The following is a 17,761-nucleotide window of genomic DNA, read 5'->3' on the forward strand; positions in this document are numbered from 1 at the left end:
TAATATGGTGACTGAAATTAACTCAATACTTTTTAAAGAGAAATATAGATACTTAATTTAATACAAAAGTAACACCTTAAATCAGCATAACGTTTCACAAACTTAGCAAATGAAATGCATTTCAATAATTGTGATTGTAAGTAAAACATAATGTTTTCAAATAAGAAAATAGTATTAATTGTCTACCTGCAAAAGTTGAATGCATCAACGCAACAATTCCAAATGCCACCAACAGCATACCTGACCATTCCTATTAACACAAACACAGTAAATTTTAAATGCATGTATGCGTATAAAAATAGCTAAAAATCCATGAACGTCAATCACATTTCGTAAAACTATCGCAGATTAGAAGTTTCAAACTACAAATCTTAAGTTTAAACATCTGAAGTTTTGAAAAAATAATGCCATCCCATTGATTCAAAATAATTTCAAACATGAAATAAAGAAGTTTTCATTCATTTGGATAGTTAGTCAATGCAATTACGAAAACATGTCCTACTTGTATCTTGAAACGTACCATTTTTAAGAGCTGTTCCTGAATGGGTGCCTCTAGCGTACGGGTGCGCACGGTTTTTAAATAAAAAAGCACCGCCACACAATCCATTACATTGGTCTAGATCATAACGACCATCCAATCTCAACCAATCGAATGAAACGTATTCTCAAAGTATGTTTGTTTATCGCTGCAGCTATAAATCAGTGGTTATCTAAGAAGAAAGGGCGATTTTGTAAAACATCGAGATTGAGAACATGATATTTTTTTACTGTTTTTCGCTATTGCACCAAGAAGTGCCACAATTAATAAATATCCTCGGCAACATTTTAAGCAATTACATATTAATATATGTGTGTGTGTTTGCGCGCGCGCGCGTGCGTGCGTGCATGTGTGCGTGTGTGTGTGTGTGTGTTTTAAAACATATATATATGAACGTTCAAGTTGGAAGATGTTATTTCTTACCTATTCTCATAATTATGTAGGTGAAATACTAAATATCATTTATCATTGACAGCGTCAAAAACATATTTTATATAAGTAGCGGTCTGGCATCAAAAATCACAAAATCTACATTATTTCCATATAAAAACAGGAACATCAAATTTAAACATTAAACCATGGTTATGAGGTTAATTGGAGATTACATTTTATATAATTATATGATCATGTTAATATCAAATGGTCAAACCTCAAGTACTGTCATGTGCGTGATGAACGTATGGTGTAGGCAATGTGTGATCAGTGGTTATGTGTTGCAAGCAACAAAATGATACTTCTCAGTTGTTAAAAAATGGCCTACATGTGATTTCAGATCCACTTCTATTCCCGTCAGTGCCCCAAAGAATATGAAAATCTGCTCTCACAACGGACGGGACAAGGGCGCTTAGTCCTAGTCGTTTTATTCAGAATTCGAAATGTTTACTGAAAATACATCGATCTAGCGAAAAAAACATTATGTATGATCATGGTTATTTTCCAACGGAAAGAGTTTGTTTCATATCGCCGTTAAATAACCGTAGATTTAGTTAATAACCGTATTTGTGTTATAAAACATGTCTCAATCTACAAAATACTACCTGATGAACATTAAATGATGCAGTGCTGTGTAGAAATGCCTACAAAACCAAGAAATACGGCGCACAAAGTGTTGAATCGTTCTACAAAAATTGAAAAATTGGCCAAGAACTGCATCCTTCAACACGCAAATCTAAAATATTTCTCACGTGTAGAATCAAAAATAGCATAGTCTTTTATAGGCTAAGAAATATTTTCATATTCATCTCTGTCAAAAAAGTTATTTAGGAATCAACGTCATTTACTTGTTTGTCTTGAACAAATAAAAAAATGCAAACAGCTCCAAACAAACAAAAAAGCTGACAATTCAGCATATCATCCTCACTTGATGGACACTTGTCACTTTAAATACTTTAAATATATGCAATAATTCACTATCTGTATTTATTGTGTGAATTAATACTACAAATTCACTACAAGTGATCAGTATAAGATGTATTTAACAGTTGACAAAATAGGTGTTTTGCAGTTGATGTTAAAAACAAAACAAAACAGTACATGGCACATTAAGTGTTGGATTAAAACTATTCGATATAATGAGATTTTACATTGGATTCAAGTAGAATGATATATATAATTGATTCAATTGAGTTTAAATCATTTATATGTACCCATTTTTAGGCTTCGATTGTCAAATTTCAAATACATTAGTTTTTGTATGTTAAACCTTAGAAAATAATATCACAATACGCTAATGAGTAGATACCAAGAGCAACAACATATCAATGTTTGATGCATGATGATGCCACGTGCATGTATTTAAAGAAACGATTTAATAATGGACCGTTAAGCGGCAATGAACAGTAATGTTGAAGGATGAGAAAGTTTTCACTTAGTCGGTCTGTTTTATGTTGTGTACAAATATGTACAGAGTTTAAATTTGAGTGTTTATTGATTTCTTTTTATTTAAAACTGTTTTATCAAACATAACCATGCAAATTAATATACACTGTTAAACATACGTGATAATCTGTTGAACTGTAAAAACATTTTAGACACTTCTGGTAAATTATGATACCACTATTATTGCATTAGATAATTATACAGATGCGAAATTAAGGTAATCTATAACTGTCGATTACATTGTTAAGTGGCTCTCAATGTTATTTGTCAACATCTTAAAGAAAAATACGACATAAATTAAGTTTGAAAACGTTTTTCAATGATTAAGTGATAACTCAGTGGCGCCCGTCTTCGTCATTTTTTAGAGTTTATCTCGCAGATTTATTCATTAAGTAGACCAAATATTGGATGAGAGTTACTTTGGGTTTGATGTCTGTTTATGCTGAACAGAAACTGGTTTAATTTTAATCCGTTTAGGTTTGTCATTTTGATTTCACTTGAATTCGTTCCTTAGTTAACATAATATGATTGGTTCTCTTATACTTGACTGACTTTGGAGATGCTTTTAATTCTACTAGCAAATATACTCGGCCTGTGGCCTCGCTGCGCTGCTCCATTTTCTATAAAACGCCAGCATTGAACGGTGATATATACATATTAAAATGATAGAAATAATTTTGAACAGTTGCAATGGTGTTGTATTATTTTTCAAATTATCCGTGTAAGTTATAATGTATTATCGTGTTTCAATATATTGTTCCTTCTTTCGTAGATGACCTGCAATGTGAACAAAAAAAGAGATGGGTTTAGGTTCATTTTAATCTAACTTGACAAGAAACGCCATTATTTCACTCTAAACGTTTGGTTGAATAGGTACATCAAATGACCTATAAATTCGGAAACCAAAGCAAATAACTTCATGTCATTATGAAGTGCTTTGCAAATTAATTACTGAATTATTACTAGCATGCAGAGTTTTAATATATGGAAGCTAATGTGTACACAGTGTGATTTATCCCAACGTTTTATTGTACATCGGATATCACTTTAACAGAGCACAAAAAACAACCTTCGGTACCATTTACAGATCGATTTTCCTTTAGAATACAAAGATTGTTTTCTATTTACCATATTGAAATATTATATGAATGTATTTTCAATAAGTAATATTTTATCTGTAGTGCACAGACAGGTCTCACAAACTACAATCTAAGAACCTACATCTCGTTATAGTGACCAGAACAGAGACAGATTATTTGAGTAAACGTTAGTTTCAATAACATTTGTAGTTTTAATTTAGTGTCAGATTTATGACATTGTTTAAACTGGTTGCCTTAGGAGGAGAACGGGAAAACGTCTTGTATAAACATCTTGTCTAAAATAAGTGCTCCAATACTCAAATTTATTTCACAGAAAATAACAAGCAGTTGCGATAAGTTGATAAAAGTAGGTAATAGAGAGCGTGGCAACCCCTTTACCAAACAAAACCCAAATAAATCGTCTCTGAAACTATAGGCCAGCGTGGCTACTTCATATTGATTGTTATCAGCCAAAACTCATATGAATCGTATCTAAAGCTATTGGCCAGTCTTTTAATGGACGTGGCTAATACACATTGAATCTTATAAGGAAAGGCGGCTACAACAAACTACTGGTCCTCAGTTTTTTAAGGTATACTGCAACTTGAATGATTAAAGATGCACTCTTACTCCCAAACAAGATTTATCACAATTAATAATATTGTTTTAATATTCCAAATAGGATGAATACATGTAAAAAAAATGGTTCTTATTAAGAATATCGAGTTAAATTTGAAAGAAATGAGCATTAAACACAGTATTTCTTCCTTATTCGTCTATAGAAGACCACAGTAAATCTTTTAGCATTCACCAATCATTTAATATTTTTGCATTTTCTGCTATTAAATACATGGTTACAATCTTGTTATCAGTAGTTAGTATTTTCTATAAATGCATTATTCAGTAAGTACTTTAAGGGTTTTCAGTCAAAATTTATGTTTGTTAAACATGTTTATGTATTGATTTTGAATAAGAGTGTCACTTTAATGAAAGGCATCGAAAAGCCTATGCCGTGAACAGCTGGCATAATTGGAACAGCGAGGACAATCTCTGATGTTTTTCTCTCCAGCTCTGACCGCCCCTTAAGCTGTATGAAAGTTTGAGTTAACATGTTGTTTTAAAATGTTTTTGTATTTACAATCATAAGAAATATTACAGTCGGAAGCATCCGGGTTATCATCAACGAAAGATATTAAACAGATGAAGGATGTGACATATATAAAAAACTTATTTCTACAAAGAGAAAGCGTGTTCACACAACTGGTTTGATCCGATTGCTAAGGTGAACTAGACCCCCCCCCCCAAGGTACAAAGGTACAAACTAGTGAGGTATCCAAGGTCTTATGGTAAGACACTTGCCTTTCAATTCTGTGTTAACAAGTCCAACCCCCGCCTTATAATTAGCGCTAGCATAAAAACGTCCTTCGGAAGAAACATTCGAGTGACAGTACTTGGTGTATAACCTTACAAAATATATACTCTCACTGGGTTCAACGCTGATTGATGAATTTCGTGATGGTGTCGTTAAATAAACGTGCATCCCCAACACTGTTGATTTATACTTAATCTGGCCAAAGATGGGTCGCTCTCCCAAAGAATACTGATCATGTAATTCATTTTATTTCATCTTATTTACCCATAAAGCACCATTAACATATTTATCAAATAAAGCAGCATTAACATATTCATCAATTAAAGCAGCTTTAACATGCTATGGTCATCATTATGATGAATTAATTCTTCCAAAAAGGTGCATTTTTTTCAAAAAAAGAAGTATTCACATTATCCAATAATGCGCCATTCACATCTTCATCCAATAAAGAGCATCAAATAAATGTTATAAATTATTTGGGGGTATTTGTCCACTTATGCTAACAACATTGGATGTATTTTGTACGGAAAGATTTGTCTACAACCAAAGGTAAGTAACTGAACTTACGAGTATGGAATGGATATTAGATTTCGATTACTCTGCAAACTAAGAAAAAAAGGTTTTACTTCATACATGTTTCAAGATTTCGAGATTTCATATCCCTCTCGTATTGCCAGTTGGAAGTTCGTGCCCTCATAACATTAGAAAGCTCGTGTAATGGTACATACTTAGAATAGGCACATAATTGCTTTAAAATAGTTACCCAAAGTACAGTACTTTTGTACACATATTACTTGAGTAGGAAGACAAGCCAATAGAGTCTGTATGCATACTTTAGCCACAGCCTTCATGAGGCTACCTTAGAGGTGGGGGGGGGGGCAGATTACTGTCGCCTTGAACCATCCGGGACCACACCCTCTACTAAGCATTTATCTATTACGTAACTTAACATGCTTTACAGTCAGCTTGACTGGTTTTCATCTCCCTGAGTAGGAAGACAAGATAAAAGAGTATACATGCATACTTTAGCCATAGCCTACACAGCGTACATGCGGCTACCTTATAGTTTAAAACAAAGTAGCATGTATAACGTGTTCTAATAAGTACAAAAACGTTATTTGGTCTCGAATAGCAGATACACTGACTATGGTCAAAATTTTAGATAGTTTCAGTGAATGCTTTATATCTAGCATTCTTTGTAACCATGACGTATGCTTAGCTTCAGCGTGTTAGCATGGCAGATATTTACAATATGGACATTTCGCCCCCATGCGTGTTTACTAATTTATGTTGTACATATGCAGGTATGATTCGTCCGTTGACAATCTTAAAGTATGGGGACGGCACGTGATTTTGCTACGCTTAATTTTGCATTCTACTCATTATAATGCACAAATGAAACGTGGGTATAATCACTTTTTCTGTGTGCATCCAGGGTGTCCGTAACTAGCTGTGCGGCGCCTTGATGAATTGCATGCATACTTTGGCCTCCAACAGTGTTTCATGAGCCATATATATACCACAAAGAGAAAACACCATTCGTGGACGACGGTTTTGCATGCGTAGTGCATACGTATTCCGGTCTCTATTAATAGTAACATGACCAGTCCATTCAAAAATAGGGCTCAAAACACCACGTTTTTTATGTTTACAAAATTAAAATGCATTTGTTGAGAAAAAGCTTTTGGTAAAATTAAGACGATGCACCAGCCAACACTTGCTGCAATTTGTGTCAGTGAAACTCACGGGGTTTGTGAGAAAACGAGCCAGTTCCGAAAATTTGATGACGTCAAAAATGCTTCTTCCCCTTACATTTGAAACCGTCCAAATCCTTTGTATACGATCTTTTTATAGAACAGCTTCGCGAGAGTGCTTGTTTCTGTTAATTATTTGTCACGCAAGAGACCGAGTGGACAGATGGCGCAGTGGTTAAGCGTGCTGGGCCAGTGTTGTACGTGCGGATCGTTTGGTGTAAGTTCAAATCCGCTCAGCATCACCATTTTTTTCGTGTACTTTTTTGACCCAATTATGTTAGATTGTTTTTGTTGTCATTTGATTGCTGTTTCTTTTAGCCTTACCAAGTTCAAAAAGGCTTCTACACAAATAAGACCCGTCATATGCGTGTGTGAGAAAGTACACCATCGGCAAGGCCAACGTTCCTGTGTCGACTCAGAAATATGAACACTGCCATTTTGTTGGTAGAATTTCCATTTATCGACAGGACGTGCACAGTATGTGCCCTGATTGGTTACAATGTATTACATAGCGTTTACTATTTATTGCATAGAAATCATGGTCATGTTCAAGCTCTTTTAAGGGGCATTAATGAAATTACACGCATGCTGAACTCATAATATTTCCAGATAGCTCTGTAAATACTAAAGCGGCTCAAGAAGGCTCAAGAAGGAATAGGTCTATAACCAACCAATTTACAGGGTTTAACAGGTAATGAGTTTTTGAAATATTTTCACTGGAAGCTTTGATCTTGTGCAATACAGTGTCAAACTCCGTTAAGGTCTATACAAATAGAGCACCCGTTTCTTCTATTTCATTCAACTTTAATAAAGTATTCGTACTTGAACACAAGCATCCGGATCTTGGTCAACGGGGGGCAGAAAATCGTGGTCATGAACCATCCGAGACCACATCCTGTACTAAGCATTTATCTATTACGTACCTTAACATGCTTTGCAGTCAGAATGACTGGTTTTCATCTCCTTGAGTAGGAAGACAAAATGATAGAGTCTACATGCATACTTTAGCCATAGCCTACACAGCCTTATAGTATAAAACAAAGTAACATGTAAAACGTGTTCTAATAAGTACAAAAAAGTTATTTGGTCTCGAATTGCTTATACACTGACTATGGTCAGAACTTTAGATAGTTTCAAGTAAATGCTTTATATCTAGCATTCTTTGTAACCATGACGTATGCTTAGCTTCAGTGCGTTAGCATGGCAGATATTTACAATATGGACATTTCGTCCCCATGCGTCTTCACTAATTTGTGATGTACATATGCAAGCATTTGAAAAACAGGTATGATTCGTCCGTTGACATTCATAAATATGGGGACGGTACGTGATTTTGCTACGCTTAGTTTTGCATTCTACTCATTATTATGCACAAATGAAACTTGGACATTATCACTTTTTCTGTGTGTATCCAGGGTGTCCGTAACTAGCTGTGCGGCGCCTTGGTGAATTGCATGTTAGTGTGAGTCACACAATAAAATAAAATAAACCTACGTGGTGCCATAAAATGAGCTTATAAAACGAGCACGTTATAAGGCAGTTGTATTGTAATGCTTTGTAGAAATGTATTGAGAAACTAATAATTTTCGTCGTTAGTTGGTGCTCTCCTTGTCTGCTTTCTGTCAGAGACAAGGAAAACAGTACCCTGAGTATTGTTTCAAATGTTTGTGTGTTCCCTAAGTAGGAAGACAAGATCAATGGAGTCTGCATGCATACATTAGCCTCCAACAGCACCGGTGTTTCATGAGCCATATTTATACCACAAAGAGAAAACAACAATCGTGGACGACGGTTTTGCATGCGTAGTGCATACGTATTCCGGTCTCTATTAATAGTAACATGACCGGTCCATTCAAAAATAGGGCTCAAAACACCACGTTTTTTATGTTTACAAAATTAAAAAGCATTTGTTGAGAAAAAGCTTTTGGTAAAATTAAGACGATGCACCAGCCAACACTTGCTGCAATTTGTGTCAGTGAAACTCACGGGGTTTGTGAGAAAACGAGCCAGTTCCGAAAATTTGATGACGTCAAAAATGCTTCTTCCCCTTACATTTGAAACCGTCCAAATCCTTTGTATACGATCTTTTTATAGAACAGCTTCGCGAGAGTGCTTGTTTCTGTTAATTATTTGTCACGCAAGAGACCGAGTGGACAGATGGCGCAGTGGTTAAGCGTGCTGGGCCAGTGTTGTACGTGCGGATCGTTTGGTGTAAGTTCAAATCCGCTCAGCATCACCATTTTTTTCGTGTACTTTTTTGACCCAATTATGTTAGATTGTTTTTGTTGTCATTTGATTGCTGTTTCTTTTAGCCTTACCAAGTTCAAAAAGGCTTCTACACAAATAAGACCCGTCATATGCGTGTGTGAGAAAGTACACCATCGGCAAGGCCAACGTTCCTGTGTCGACTCAGAAATATGAACACTGCCATTTTGTTGGTAGAATTTCCATTTATCGACAGGACGTGCACAGTATGTGCCCTGATTGGTTACAATGTATTACATAGCGTTTACTATTTATTGCATAGAAATCATGGTCATGTTCAAGCTCTTTTAAGGGGCATTAATGAAATTACACGCATGCTGAACTCATAATATTTCCAGATAGCTCTGTAAATACTAAAGCGGCTCAAGAAGGCTCAAGAAGGAATAGGTCTATAACCAACCAATTTACAGGGTTTAACAGGTAATGAGTTTTTGAAATATTTTCACTGGAAGCTTTGATCTTGTGCAATACAGTGTCAAACTCCGTTAAGGTCTATACAAATAGAGCACCCGTTTCTTCTATTTCATTCAACTTTAATAAAGTATTCGTACTTGAACACAAGCATCCGGATCTTGGTCAACGGGGGGCAGAAAATCGTGGTCATGAACCATCCGAGACCACATCCTGTACTAAGCATTTATCTATTACGTACCTTAACATGCTTTGCAGTCAGAATGACTGGTTTTCATCTCCTTGAGTAGGAAGACAAAATGATAGAGTCTACATGCATACTTTAGCCATAGCCTACACAGCCTTATAGTATAAAACAAAGTAACATGTAAAACGTGTTCTAATAAGTACAAAAAAGTTATTTGGTCTCGAATTGCAGATACACTGACTATGGTCAGAACTTTAGATAGTTTCAGTAAATGCTTTATATCTAGCATTCTTTGTAACCATGACGTATGCTTAGCTTCAGTGCGTTAGCATGGCAGATATTTACAATATGGACATTTCGTCCCCATGCGTCTTCACTAATTTGTGATGTACATATGCAAGCATTTGAAAAACAGGTATGATTCGTCCGTTGACATTCATAAATATGGGGACGGTACGTGATTTTGCTACGCTTAGTTTTGCATTCTACTCATTATTATGCACAAATGAAACTTGGACATTATCACTTTTTCTGTGTGTATCCAGGGTGTCCGTAACTAGCTGTGCGGCGCCTTGGTGAATTGCATGTTAGTGTGAGTCACACAATAAAATAAAATAAACCTACGTGGTGCCATAAAATGAGCTTATAAAACGAGCACGTTATAAGGCAGTTGTATTGTAATGCTTTGTAGAAATGTATTGAGAAACTAATAATTTTCGTCGTTAGTTGGTGCTCTCCTTGTCTGCTTTCTGTCAGAGACAAGGAAAACAGTACCCTGAGTATTGTTTCAAATGTTTGTGTGTTCCCTAAGTAGGAAGACAAGATCAATGGAGTCTGCATGCATACATTAGCCTCCAACAGCACCGGTGTTTCATGAGCCATATTTATACCACAAAGAGAAAACAACAATCGTGGACGACGGTTTTGCATGCGTAGTGCATACGTATTCCGGTCTCTATTAATAGTAACATGACCGGTCCATTCAAAAATAGGGCTCAAAACACCACGTTTTTTATGTTTACAAAATTAAAAAGCATTTGTTGAGAAAAAGCTTTTGGTAAAATTAAGACGATGCACCAGCCAACACTTGCTGCAATTTGTGTCAGTGAAACTCACGGGGTTTGTGAGAAAACGAGCCAGTTCCGAAAATTTGATGACGTCAAAAATGCTTCTTCCCCTTACATTTGAAACCGTCCAAATCCTTTGTATACGATCTTTTTATAGAACAGCTTCGCGAGAGTGCTTGTTTCTGTTAATTATTTGTCACGCAAGAGACCGAGTGGACAGATGGCGCAGTGGTTAAGCGTGCTGGGCCAGTGTTGTACGTGCGGATCGTTTGGTGTAAGTTCAAATCCGCTCAGCATCACCATTTTTTTCGTGTACTTTTTTGACCCAATTATGTTAGATTGTTTTTGTTGTCATTTGATTGCTGTTTCTTTTAGCCTTACCAAGTTCAAAAAGGCTTCTACACAAATAAGACCCGTCATATGCGTGTGTGAGAAAGTACACCATCGGCAAGGCCAACGTTCCTGTGTCGACTCAGAAATATGAACACTGCCATTTTGTTGGTAGAATTTCCATTTATCGACAGGACGTGCACAGTATGTGCCCTGATTGGTTACAATGTATTACATAGCGTTTACTATTTATTGCATAGAAATCATGGTCATGTTCAAGCTCTTTTAAGGGGCATTAATGAAATTACACGCATGCTGAACTCATAATATTTCCAGATAGCTCTGTAAATACTAAAGCGGCTCAAGAAGGCTCAAGAAGGAATAGGTCTATAACCAACCAATTTACAGGGTTTAACAGGTAATGAGTTTTTGAAATATTTTCACTGGAAGCTTTGATCTTGTGCAATACAGTGTCAAACTCCGTTAAGGTCTATACAAATAGAGCACCCGTTTCTTCTATTTCATTCAACTTTAATAAAGTATTCGTACTTGAACACAAGCATCCGGATCTTGGTCAACGGGGGGCAGAAAATCGTGGTCATGAACCATCCGAGACCACATCCTGTACTAAGCATTTATCTATTACGTACCTTAACATGCTTTGCAGTCAGAATGACTGGTTTTCATCTCCTTGAGTAGGAAGACAAAATGATAGAGTCTACATGCATACTTTAGCCATAGCCTACACAGCCTTATAGTATAAAACAAAGTAACATGTAAAACGTGTTCTAATAAGTACAAAAAAGTTATTTGGTCTCGAATTGCAGATACACTGACTATGGTCAGAACTTTAGATAGTTTCAGTAAATGCTTTATATCTAGCATTCTTTGTAACCATGACGTATGCTTAGCTTCAGTGCGTTAGCATGGCAGATATTTACAATATGGACATTTCGTCCCCATGCGTCTTCACTAATTTGTGATGTACATATGCAAGCATTTGAAAAACAGGTATGATTCGTACGTTGACATTCATAAATATGGGGACGGTACGTGATTTTGCTACGCTTAGTTTTGCATTCTACTCATTATTATGCACAAATGAAACTTGGACATTATCACTTTTTCTGTGTGTATCCAGGGTGTCCGTAACTAGCTGTGCGGCGCCTTGGTGAATTGCATGTTAGTGTGAGTCACACAATAAAATAAAATAAACCTACGTGGTGCCATAAAATGAGCTTATAAAACGAGCACGTTATAAGGCAGTTGTATTGTAATGCTTTGTAGAAATGTATTGAGAAACTAATAATTTTCGTCGTTAGTTGGTGCTCTCCTTGTCTGCTTTCTGTCAGAGACAAGGAAAACAGTACCTGAGTATTGTTTCAAATGTTTGTGTGTTCCTAAGTTGGTTTGTGTGTAGGAAGATAATATCTACATGCGTACTTTAGCCATAGCTTAAATAATATTTCAAGATAGTTCAGTAAATGCTAAACGGGCTTCATATTATTCTAAAGCAATCTGTACTCTCCTTAAATATGAGTGTTTTTTATATGTTGCCAATCGGAAATATGGAGCTGTTTATGTATTCAGGTTATACACTACTAATTAATTCTCTATAGATTTCAATGCATTTTGGCATTTCTTCAGATTGGAAACAAACCCATAAACAACTGCTATAAAGTATGTGCTACACTCACACTTAAACAATATATCACTCTGAAGAAGCATTATCAGTCCTATAGAGAGGGCATCCGACCCGAGAATACAATTATTTTTACTGTATTTTTAATATAGACAATAACATGGTTTTTCATTTTAAAACAGTCCCAATTGAAAAAAACAACACACAATCAATTGGCTGCCGTAGAACAATCCAAGACACACAATTTAATCTCAAGAACACATAACGTTTCTATTGCATTCACCTTTTATAAAGTATTCGTACTTAAACACAAGCATCCCGATCTCGGTCAACGCGGGGGGAGGCAGATAACCTTGGCCTTAAACCATCCGGGGCCACAATCTGTAAGCATTTACCTATTACGTACCTTAACATGAATTGTAGTCAGATTGACAGGTTTCCATCTCACTGAGTAGGAGGACAAGATCAATTGAATCTGCATGCATACTTGAGCCTCCAACACCAACAGTGTTTCATGAGCTGCTAACTTCACGCTGCGACGCTGTTAGGCTGTTGACTTCACGCGCAAGGCTGCTGTGCTGCTAACTCCACGCTGCTAATCTGTCAGACTGCTGAGCTGCTTACTTCACGCTGCCAAACAGATAGTATGTAAATTTCAGGCTGCCAGGTTGCTGTAAGGCTACTGGGCTGCTAACTTCACGCTGCTAATCCGCCAGGCTGCTGGGCTGCTAGCTTCACGCTGCTAATTTTCCAGACTGCTGGGCTACTAACTTCACGCTGTTGGGCTGTTAACCTCACGCTTTCACGCTGGCAGACTGCCAGACTGCCAACTTTACAGACATTTTTCGAAGATTTTGAATGGACACAAAACGGACCTTACGAATATAGGCACTTTTAGCTCGTTTTGTAAGGAATTTGAAGGAGATGCGGCACAATTGGAAGACTCACACACTGCATTGGTTATGTCAACACAAACACCGCCTGTGCAGCTGGACCCGATATCTTAACAAATTTTCTTTGCTTTTGAATAAAAAGCAGCAGGTGGCTGTGTGAAAATCGGCCGATTTGCGGGGTGAAAATAAAAAGAATGGGGGGGGGGGTGAAAAAATGCTCCGAGTGGCGGGGTGAAAAAGTGCCAAGTGGTGGTTTAAAAATGCGCGAAGTGGCGAGGTGAAAAATCGCCAAGTGTGTGTTGGGGGGGTATTCGCCGATTGGTGGAGTAAAAATGCGGCTAGTGGCAGGGTGAAAATGTGCCAGGTGGCGGGGTGAAAATTCGCCGAGTGGCGGGATGAAACTACGCCGAGTGGCTGGGTGAAAATGTGCGGAATGGGGCCATATTTGCTACTACTTTTAAACAAAATAATAGTTAAAGCTTCCGGAAATTTACTTAAACTAACTATTTGGGGGGGGGGGGGGTTAATGTATCTAAACATTATCAATATGTTTTATCATAAATATGACGGCAACAACTGTTGCTTCAGGCTTTGATTTTAACACACCCATTATCCTACGGTTGATGGAAATTGCAATTGGATTTTTCTGCTAATGATCTTCATTATTGTACATCTACACTTGATTATTGTGTGGTATTTAGAAGCTGCCATTCTGATTAACCTGCGTGTTGATAATAACACATTTGACAATGCTTCTGTAACTGATTAGCACACATCTGAACACCTGTGTTGTTATAAAAGCAATATTTTGTCAAAGAACTACAAACAAGTGGGCGCATGAAAGGCAACCTTGGGCAAATTGATAAAAACCAGTCAATAAATGTGCGTAAGGATTCTTTGTTAATCTGAAAGGTGCTATTACAAAAATAGTGATTAATTTGTTGCAAAACATGAATAACTTATTATTTGTATAATTCTGATTATCGAGTTCGTTATATACATATTTATGTATAAAATGAAACGTCATGTTGACCTATACATTAACTAAATGCACCAACTTTTTTCTGAAATACAGAATTAGTTTGTGAAAGAGATGTCCGTATATGGTCCGTGTATATACCGTCTTTTCGTTCATCGTTTGTTTTTTACAATTGAAAGCAAAAACGAAAAAAGGAACAAACAAATCCTTTTTCGTTTTTCTAATGATTGAAGAGAAAACCATAATTGATAGTGTGTTTTTTGCTTTTCCGTTTTTTTAATTATAACCACGGAACACAAAATAAGTAAACTATTTATTTATGCCTTTTTTGTTTTTTCGTTTTACAAAGTGTAAACCGAAAAAACGGAAAACAAGCTATCCTGTATATACTGTTTTTTCGTTTTTCGTTTTTTTTATGATTGAAAGAAATAAACAAAAAAGGAACATTCAAATCATTTTTTTGTTTTTCTTATGACTGAATAGAAAACCAAAATTGATTTGATAATTTACCGAGCATTGTTACAATTCGGCTTACATGTAATCTTGGCAGAATGTCAAAGTGAAAGTGAAAGTAGTTTTATACGTTAGACAGTGACCTTATGTAGTTGCTGACATGTTAAAGCATCTTTAACAATAGTTCTTAGAGACAACATTTCAGAGTGTTGTTTTAGTTTATTGCATATATGTATAGTATTACATATTGATGTCAATAACAGTGGCGAATCAAGGAATTCATAAATGAGGCGGGGTGGAGGGGGACACTTATCTTTGACTTGGCGGCCAATTGGGGAGGCGCGGCAAGTCAAGTCAAATTATGTATTTTGTTTTCTTCAAAATATTGAAAATATTCAACCATGCACAATTGCATACTGAAAATAGATCGTTTTCGCCTCCAACCCCACCCCTCCCTGCTTACATTTAATGCCATATGATTATTGATACATTTGGAGGAACGCGTGGTTATAAGATATGACGTATTCGTAAATGAAGGTTTGAAAAGAACAAAATTTTAAGAATGTGTCCTTGTAATAAATCAGCGAAAACGTTGGTGGGAGGACAACCCGCAAACCCAATCGTGCCCCCCCATCCCCGCCTCAGTTATGAATTCCTGAACCGTTACTTTTATTGACATCAATATGTAATACCACGACGGTATATACACGGACCAAGAGAACGGTTTTTTGATCTCTTCAAATAATTATATCAAATATGTTTATGCATGATGTTGTACACAGTATCTCAAAGCACGTGCAACATTTATAAACAATACATTATCAAAATCAACAGCTACGGTTTCCAGCGATTTGGCATATACTTTGACGAATCGCCATGAACCTACTGCTGAAGAGGCGCGCTTATACTCCCGCAAAGCATTCGTACATGCATAGTTTGCTTCAGCCGACCAATAAAATCGTAGTTATAAACTAAGTTCACAATGGCGGCGTGGTTACAAACAAGTAGTCTAAGTTCTTTGCAAAACGTAGAATACACCGACAACTAGACACCGCCCACTCGCCCACTTGACACCGCCCACTCGACACGGCCCAATAGACACCACCAACTCGCCAATAGACACCACCCACTCGCCCACTAGACACCGCCAACTCGCCCACAATACACCGTCCACTAGGGCGTCACCAACCGTGATAATCAGAATGCTATTTGAGCCATTACTATTGGTGTTTATTTACAATTCTCTGCGCAGTATAAAACATACACCAGAACAAATTTAATATTAGTTCGTCTCATAGTTTCGGAAGACTACTGTTTCTAAAAAGTTATTTAATCAAAAAGAATTCCGTTTGATCATATTCCTTCACATTAAGAGTAAACATTACAGTGTTTTAAACAGTTCTACCATCAAACAAATACAATAAAAGGATTCAAATTTATAAAGTTTGATATAAAAACAAACGAAAGACAATGGCGACCACAGATATGTTCGACTATGATGAGGATTCGATTCAGGACTATGAAAGGATAATAGTCACTGCGGAAGGTGTTGCCGGAATTCTGGGATTTATGCTAAATGCTGGTCTTTTGATGATTGCATTACGTCTCAAAGAGCGTAATGCACTCCTTACAATGACCATGAGCTTGTCCCTGTCTGATATGCTTACAGGACTGTTTCACACATTTGTACTGATAAATCCGCAAATTAATTTCCAAGATTTCGGGACAACTACTTTGTTACAAAGTACGGCAGCTGGCTTAGAATTGGATTTTTCCAATGCATCAAATGTAAATAACAGTTGGAGTTCGGTCGGCAAGGAGCAGGGGTCAGTGTGGTTAATGGGAGATTTCGACATCGGAGACCTCTTTAATTCACCTGACGATGGGATAGTTTATGAAGCTATTGATTATTTTCCTGATCCACAGACTAGTTTAGATGGACTTGTGAACGTCACGAACGACATACTTCAACACAATATGAGTACATCATTACAAGAGCTGAAAAATGACCTCCTCCGACAGACAAACGGAAATATGTCATTGGGCAATGTCAGTTTGTCTCACTATCAGCTAGCGATTGCTATCGTTCATTTTCTGTACATTATTCCGTATATATCTTGCATTCTTAACATGCTCGGACTATCTCTTTGCCTACTTATCATTATAACTAAACCTCTTACATATCGCATGATTCTGACAAAACTAAGAGTACGAATATACATATGCATTGTATGGTGTTTGGCTCTGATAAGCAGTATGGCTCCTTGTATGTACGTCATGCTAATACGCAAAGCTTTTATTGAGATAGCCTATGTGGCCGGTTTATTGATGGCTGTTACGACTGTTACAAATCTAATGAACCTTTCGGCATTGGTAATAATCTACTCTATTATATTGTTTGCAATTAATTGTAACAAATATTCTCGTATGTCGTCACATAAACGCCGCAATAGCGGTAAGAGTGTGGCTACTGCTATTGCTGTTGTAGCCAGTTATTCTATTTGCTACCTGCCAACTCTATGGACATACATATTCCAAGACATTTTCAAGAACAATATCTACTACACCCTCTGGGTTCGTATATTACCATTGCTTGCAGCGTCCAATACTATCATAGATTCGCTGGTGTACGTACTACGGTTACAAGCTGTTTTTGAAAGGGTCGTGTCAGTGTTAGTAAGTATAATGAATGCATTCAAAAGGAAGCAGTCCAATGTTGAAACTCGCCGTGATGAACATCATAAAAGCGAACAAACACAAGAACAAGAAATGGAGCGAGGGGGGCAGGAATGATCACAAATGTAACAGCAATAACAGTGACAAATTTTAGACTAGAATTGCACAGGTCCTAATGTTACCAACTTAACAGCAAGTACATGTTGTATTATCATGGGTTATATAGAACTTTAACGA

Source organism: Mya arenaria, chromosome 4 (assembly GCF_026914265.1).
Source record: "Mya arenaria isolate MELC-2E11 chromosome 4, ASM2691426v1".
NCBI lineage: Eukaryota > Metazoa > Mollusca > Bivalvia > Myida > Myidae > Mya > Mya arenaria.